The sequence below is a fragment of the Penaeus japonicus genome, unplaced genomic scaffold (genome assembly GCF_977035675.1).
Source record: "Penaeus japonicus unplaced genomic scaffold, GWHDUDI00000001_assembly GWHDUDI00000033, whole genome shotgun sequence".
Classification (NCBI taxonomy): domain Eukaryota; kingdom Metazoa; phylum Arthropoda; class Malacostraca; order Decapoda; family Penaeidae; genus Penaeus; species Penaeus japonicus.
In genome coordinates, this window is record NW_028234435.1 from 16,308,315 (window position 1) to 16,315,814 (window position 7,500).

The 7,500-nt window shown below is 36.3% G+C and overlaps 3 non-coding genes across 3 annotated transcripts; 1 reads left to right on the plus strand and 2 right to left on the minus strand.

The window, feature by feature from the left end:
- The first annotated feature begins 2,601 nt into the window (after nt 1–2,601).
- Nucleotides 2,602–2,674, plus strand: TRNAA-AGC (transfer RNA alanine (anticodon AGC)). Its single transcript has one exon. It is a non-coding gene; the product is annotated as a tRNA-Ala (tRNA).
- A 1,346-nt stretch (nt 2,675–4,020) lies between these two features.
- On the minus strand, nt 4,021–4,093 carry TRNAA-AGC (transfer RNA alanine (anticodon AGC)). Its single transcript has one exon. It is a non-coding gene; the product is annotated as a tRNA-Ala (tRNA).
- Nucleotides 4,094–5,573: 1,480 nt separating this feature from the next.
- TRNAA-AGC (transfer RNA alanine (anticodon AGC)) lies at nt 5,574–5,646 on the minus strand. Its single transcript has one exon. It is a non-coding gene; the product is annotated as a tRNA-Ala (tRNA).
- Nucleotides 5,647–7,500: the final 1,854 nt, after the last annotated feature.

The following is a 7,500-nucleotide window of genomic DNA, read 5'->3' on the forward strand; positions in this document are numbered from 1 at the left end:
GTTTTCTATATATCATCCCACCTTTGAAATTAAAATGTATAACTTCTTTCAAAAATCTATATTCTTTTTGTATATTCTCTATGCTATAAAATCGCCAGATATATTCACTTCTATCTTCTTTGTAGATATATTATTTTTGTTTATACCTTTCCAACAATAATGAATAAAAACTGTATGAAGTTTATTATATTGATGGTGAGGAATGACCATTGAGTTTTGGAAATTGGTAATTGAAGGGAGAATATGCGTCCCTGAGGTTTTTGTAATAACGTAATAAAGTAATTATCATAATCATGGTTACAATGATAATAATGGTTACAATGATAATAATGATAACCATAATATCAAAATAATGATGAAGATGGTAATCATGATAATAACAATAAGTAATAGTGATAAGAACAATAACGATAAGTAATAGTTATAAGAACAATAACAATAGTAGTAATGATGATAATGATAATAATATTTTAGACTATAATTTGAATCATTCTTTTAAATCAAGAACAGGAACAATGAAATGTAATTAAAAAGTGGTTATGAATCTCTATTAAGACGTAAGAGAAGAATCGGAAAATAAAACGTGATATCTTAGAAAATTCATGTTTCTTCTTAATATTGTTATCATCATCATTGTGTTACGGGGAGACCGACACCTGTCACACCAAGCGTGTCCTCTGGACATGTACACTATATCATGGGGATGCACTGGTCTTTCGCCAGTGGGACCTGCTTTAAGTGAACGTTGCAAAGACACTTTTGATAGGTGCGTATCATATTCACACATTCCCCCAGTTCTTAGCTGCAAGTGCGCCATCTCCCTGGCCCACAGAATCGGCTTATATTTACCTCTAACGTGAAAGATCTCTACACCAACACCGAGACAGAGCCATAAACTCTTTTCGAAAGCAACTGGGGATTTTCTCCAAACAGGAGAAAATGAAATTATCAAATGAATGTGTTTGAGCAGTTACAAACCTTATTCTTGCTTTTGCTTGACATTTGTTTTCGTGCAACAGTTTAACAAGAGAGAAGCAACCCGCTGTGGCGCTTCAGCGTAAAATTACTTATATTCGTTCCTCGCGCTTTTATTAATAATTACTTAGCTTGACTGTGTTTTGTCTACCTTATGTGACATGTCAAATGTCACAATTCAGCTTTCAATAGGGAGCCAAAATGAACCAGTGTCAAAAAGCTGGGACAAAGGGACTGCCCTGACGTGGAGTCAATGGGGCGTCAAATCTTGAGTCATCGCTACTCTTCCAGTATAGGGACTCTAGACCCTGATAGCACTGTGAGAGGCGAAAGTAACGCTGATCGACACTGTTACCTTGGTTTGTCTGCTTGTCACTTGCCACTTTGTCAAAAAGCAGAAAAACATACTGATCATACAAGGGGATGTAGCTCAAGTGGTAGAGCGCTCGCTTAGCATGTGAGAGGTACGGGAATCGATACCCCGCATCTCCAATTAATAATGATTTTACTTGGATTTTCATCTCACTTCGATGCTTTGATCTTCACTTGAAATACTGTTTTAGTCAGGAAATATTTCAAAGAGATTGCTAAAAAGGATATTGGAACAGCAGCAAGCAGGAGTAATAATAGAGATTTAGTAAAACTTATTGGTTGCTATAATCTTCGACTTTTAATCATAATTTCCGTTTTACAGATATGTATTTTTATGACTTTCATATCAATGGGAGTTTTCGAAATCAAGAATGTTTCATCGTTGGCGTAAGGGAACCATTTCTTAATTAGGAATGTCTGTTCTTTACTCTTAATTGATGGAGAGATTTTGTTTTAGTTTTAAAGAGTGAAAAACACTGGAGTGAAAATAGGTATTTTTTAACGTTGAAAATTAGACTGGTTTCATCTCATTCAGAAACACAATAGTCGGGATGTGTCCGTTTCACTTTTATTGATTCATGGAATAGCTCTTAAAAGCTGTGCACTTTCATAAAGATAAAACTTGCGGGTTTTGTCATGAGAATAGGAAGAGATAAACATAACTGGAATGAACACGTCCTAACCATTGTCTTTCTGAATGGAATGGAAAGAAGGTAGCCATATCTTCAACTATTTAAGATTACGACTAATCAAGTGAAAAAAACACTTTTTTTCTTTTTTCTTTTGGGAGAAGTCTTCATTGTCTCGGCATCCTCAAAAACGTCTTAAGAAATGGATAATAGCGATACATGCAACATGAAGCAAAAGTGATCGATGTGCACCCGATGCGACTTTCAGGTGAGTAAATTTTAGGGAAACCATAGCTTTTGCATTTCTATATATAATATGCCCCACCCCCCCCATCCCACCCTAAGAAAAAAAAATCCCTCGCCTCTGCTAACAATAAAACACTGCTACTTTGCTTTGTCTACTTGTCACTTAAAACTTTCTTAATCAGCTGAGAAAAAGTGACTGTCTTGATGTGGAGGAGTCAAAGGGGCGTCAAATGTTGAGTCGTCGCTACTCCTCCAGGATAGGGACTCTAGACCCTGATAGCACCGCTGATGCGAAAGTAACGCTGATCGACACTGCTACCTTGGTTTGTCTGTGTCACTTGCCACTTTGTAAAAAAACAGAAAAACAAGTGTCCTATAAGGGGATGTAGCTCAAGTGGTAGAGCGCTCGCTTAGCATGTGAGAGGTACGGGGATCGATACCCCGCATCTCCAATTAATAATGATTTTGCATCGATGCTTTGATCTTCACTTGAAATACCTTTTCAGTCAGGAAATATTTCTAAGAGATTGCTTAATAGGATATTGGAGCAATCGAGAGTTAAATATTAGAGATTTCGTAGAAATTATAGTTTGCAATAATCTAATATAATCTATAATCAACTTTTATATCAATAAGAGTTTTCGCAATCAAGAATGCTTCACCGTTGGCGTAAGGGAACCATTTCCTAACTAGGAATGTCTGTTCTTTACTCTTTACTCTTAGTTGAGGGAGAGATTTTGCGTTCTAGTTTTAACATTTGAAAAACACTTGAGTGAAAAATAGGTACCTTTGTTTTCTCACACGGGAATTTTTTACCGTTGAAAATTAGACTTGTTTCATCTCATTGAGAAACACAGTAGTCGGGATGTGTCCGTTTCACTTTTATTGATTCATGGTATAGCTCTTAATAGCTGTGCATTTTCATAAAGACAAATCTTACGAGTTTTGTCATGAGAATAGGGAGAGATACAATACTGAATAATCTCTTTTCGTATATTCTTTCATGTTTTCTGAGCTTAAGTGAGGGAATAAGTTAACTCCTCCGAAACTTGTGAATGGTTGCAACTGCAAGATGCCCTAATCCATCGCTCTGTTGATCGGTTCTCCTTTTCATTGTACGGGAAACAGATGCACACCGGGATTTACATACGCTTCTCCTTGTGCCACATGTCCGATGTCAAGAGAAATGTTTTATTTCTGGTCCTTCGTTCCTTCGTTCCACATCTGCTATCTCCAGTATTTAGGTGGAAAGATCGACTGTTCTTACGTCGGTCCAGGGCGTGTCGCGCCTTCTACAATGACTCTCCTCCTACAGAGACTCCTCACCTGACTGTTCTCAACCTGAGATGAAACCAGTCTAATTTTCAATGGTAAAAAAGTTCCCGTGTGAGAAAACAAAGGCACCTATTTTTCACTCCCGTGTTTTTCACGTTTTAAAACTAAAACTCAAAATCTCTCCATCAACTAAGAGTAAAGAGTAAAGAACAGACATTCCTAGTTAGCAAATGGTTCCCTTACGCCAACGATGAAACATTCCTGATTGTGAAAACTTCTATTGATATGAAAATCAGAAAAAATACATATCTGTAAAACGAAAATGATTATGATTAAAAATCTTAGATTATAGCAAACTATAAGTTCTACGAAATCTCTAATATTTAACTCATGATTGCTGCTGTTGTAATTCCAATATCCTTTTTTAGCAATCTCGTAGAAATATTTCCTGACTAAAACGGTATTTCAAGTGAAGATCAAAGCATCGATGTGGCATGAAAATCCAACTAAAATCATTAGTTATTGGAGATGCGGGGTATCGATCCCCGTACCTCTCACATGCTAAGCGAGCGCTCTACCACTTGAGCTACATCCCCTTAAGTGATATGTGTGTTTTTCTGTTTTTTTACAAAGTGGCAAGTGACAAGCAGGCAAACCAAGATAGCAGTGTCTATCTCCGTTACTTTCGCTTCTCACAGCGCTATCAGGGTCTAGAGTCCCTATCCTGGAGGAGTAGCGACGACTCAACATTTGACGCCCCGTTGACCCCTCCACATCAAGGCAGTAACTTTGTCCCAGCTGATTGACACTCGTTCATTTTGGTTCCCTATTGAAAGCTGCATTATGTCATTTGACATGTCACATAGGGCTAGACAAAACACACCCAAGCTAAGTAATTATTAATAAAAGCGGGAGGAACGAATCTGACGCCGAAGCGCCACAGCGGCCTGCTTCTCTCTTGTTAATCTATCAAGAAAACAAATGTCAAGCTAAAGCAAGAAAAAGCTGAGTAATTGATAATAAAAGCTAGAGGAACAAATATAAGTCATCTGGTGTCGCAGCGCAGTGCATCCCGTGCATTGGCATACTTCTCGCTCGCTTTCTATTAAAATCCATCCTCACTCTCTGCTTTACCCCCTCCCCCCCCTCTCTCTCCCTCTCTCTCGCTCTCGCTCTCTCTCCCTCTTTCTCTCTCCCTCCCTCCCTCTCTCCCTCCCTCCCTCCCTCTCTCCCTCTTTCTCTCTTCTAATCTATTTATCTACGTATATGTACATATATATATATATATATGTGTGTGTGTGTGTGTGTGTGTGTGTGTGTGTGTGTATACCTGATAAACCCTGTCAGTGCTTACGATTTGCTTATTTTCAAAACTACTAGTCAAAAGTGTAAAACTAATATATCAAAGATATCCTTAAGCTAACAATAACCCCCATACTCTTGATATAACACGTGTTGGTTATACCGGATTCCGGCCTTGTCTATCTAAACCTCCCTCATTATTAGGCGTGTGGAGAGAAATGGGGAGTTAAATACATGTATTAACATGTTTTTGGAAGAACGTCAAAGAATGCTGCTCGTTGCAAATTCCGTTATGCCATTTTTGCTTACAGAACCATTCCATTCTATAAACGGATGTAGACTAAAAAATACAATTATATATGTATGTATATATATATATTTAGTCAGGTAAAGAGAGTGACTGGTTAATTAAGCCAAAGTGAAAAATAGGGAATTTTATCAGTGTCGGTATCAATACATAGAATAACCTTTTAAACCAACAAAGATGATACTGATAGACCCAAATGTGTAGATTGCCTTATTGTGCATTTAGTTTCTAACCTTATCTTAATACTTTCTTGCTATCATCATTTCACAATTGATTGTTCTCTTTGCTGGCATTTCTGTATCATTTTAGCAGTACAATGAATGTCGATTAATATCACTGAACTAATTGTTATATTTCTTTTATAAAGAAAATGGTACTTCGAAACGAGGAGCAATAAAAGAGAAAAATCTGAATCTGTTCAAAATAAAAGAATATTTGCTTTGGAGTCTAAATAAGTAATTATGCTTTGGAGATGCGGGGTATCGATCCCCGTACCTCTCACATGCTAAGCGAGCGCTCTACCACTTGAGCTACATCCCCGTATTTCATAGGGAGTTTCTCTGCTCGTTAAGAAAGTGTCTTGTAAGCAGCTAAGTAACGGGAGCAGTGTGACGTAGTATGCATGAAAGAAAACGCTTCATGGTTTCGTTTTTAGGGTAGACCATAACTTTTCGAAATCGTGTTCCTCTTTACGAGTATACTATTTTTTTTACGTATCATTTAAAGTAAATTTCTGTATTTCTGTTTTCATTTTCTCAATTTTATCTCTTGATAGTACATCTGTTATCAGCCTTATCATTATCATTGCCTTTGTTGTGCAATTGTATTATGATAAAACATTATCATTATTTTCATTTTCATAGTCATTACTATCCATTACCTCTATTGTTCTTTCCGTTATCCTTGTTATCATAATAATTGTCATCAGTACCATATCATCAAAGTTCATGTCACCATCAAGAATATTCTATTACTATCAAATAGTGTTACTCTCTCATGTATAAATATATATACAAATAAATTAATAAAAGATATATATATACGTATATATATAGATATATATGTATATATATGTATGTATATGTATATATACATATACATATATATATATATATATATATATATATATATATATATATATATATATATATATATATATATATATATATATAATATATATATATAATATTATATATATATATTATATATATATATACATATGTACGCACACACACACACACACACACAACACACCACAACACACATCTATTATATATATATATATAAATATATATATAATATATATATAGATAGATAGATAGATAGATAGATAGATAGATAGAGAGAGAGAGAGAGAGAGACATATTTATATATATACAAGTAGATATATAAGAAGATAGATTTGCATATATATGTACATATACATGTATACACACACACACACTACAAAGTCCTGTATCTCCAGAAAGTGTCCCTACATTGTAGAATCCTCGCGGACTGCCTACTGAGACTATTTCCCTTGCGTTGCCCGAAAGAGTTACCTCGACTCCTCGTATAGGGAAGAGTCTAAAGGGGTTTCTTGGCGGAATTTCGAATCTTCATGTGACAGATTGGGAATTTGGAGCCTTTGAGAAAGAGTAGAGAGGATTAAAACGAGAAATCGTTCTTGCTAACGGCATTTTTTTTTTTTTTTTCGTTTTTACGCAACTGGAACAAAATGAAACTATGGAAACGCGCAGGCAAACACCCACACATGCATACTTAAACCCACCTTTTATGATAACACACGCATAGATACACACATACCCACAAAGAATTTATACACGCATACACACAGGCTCACACACTGTTAACAGAATTGTAAAATCAAAACACTTGGAACGTTATTTTTAAAGATTCAAAAATTTAAAGATCTCATCAAAGGCCCGATTGAGGAACTGATCATCCCTCGCACTCTTTTCTTGTGGGCGAGGTCCTTCAAGAGTCCTTCAAGAAAGTCATGTCTTCAGAAGGATTCTGTGACTTTTTTTTTTCTTTTTTTTTATGTAATCCTTATTCTTGAGCATTATGTGGTAACCCATATGGTATTTCTAACGTGCGTGTAGTTTATTTTTCGTATCCCTGATCAGAAAACAAAACCAGATGAAACGAAGAAAGAAATGAATGTCATAGCATTTAAAGCAAAAGTCGATTAAAAGATGACAGCCAATCCCTCTCTCGAGCATTGAACAAAATATCTCCATCCCGCTACCCATCGCCCAAGCGCAACTCGCCGACTCGCCAGCTTTGACGGCGGACTTTTTGCAAGTGATCTCGGGAGCACAGCACTTGGGGAACGTGGCGTTTAGGGCAAGTCATCTTGTTATAAGAGATACGCCCTCTCTCTCTCTCTCC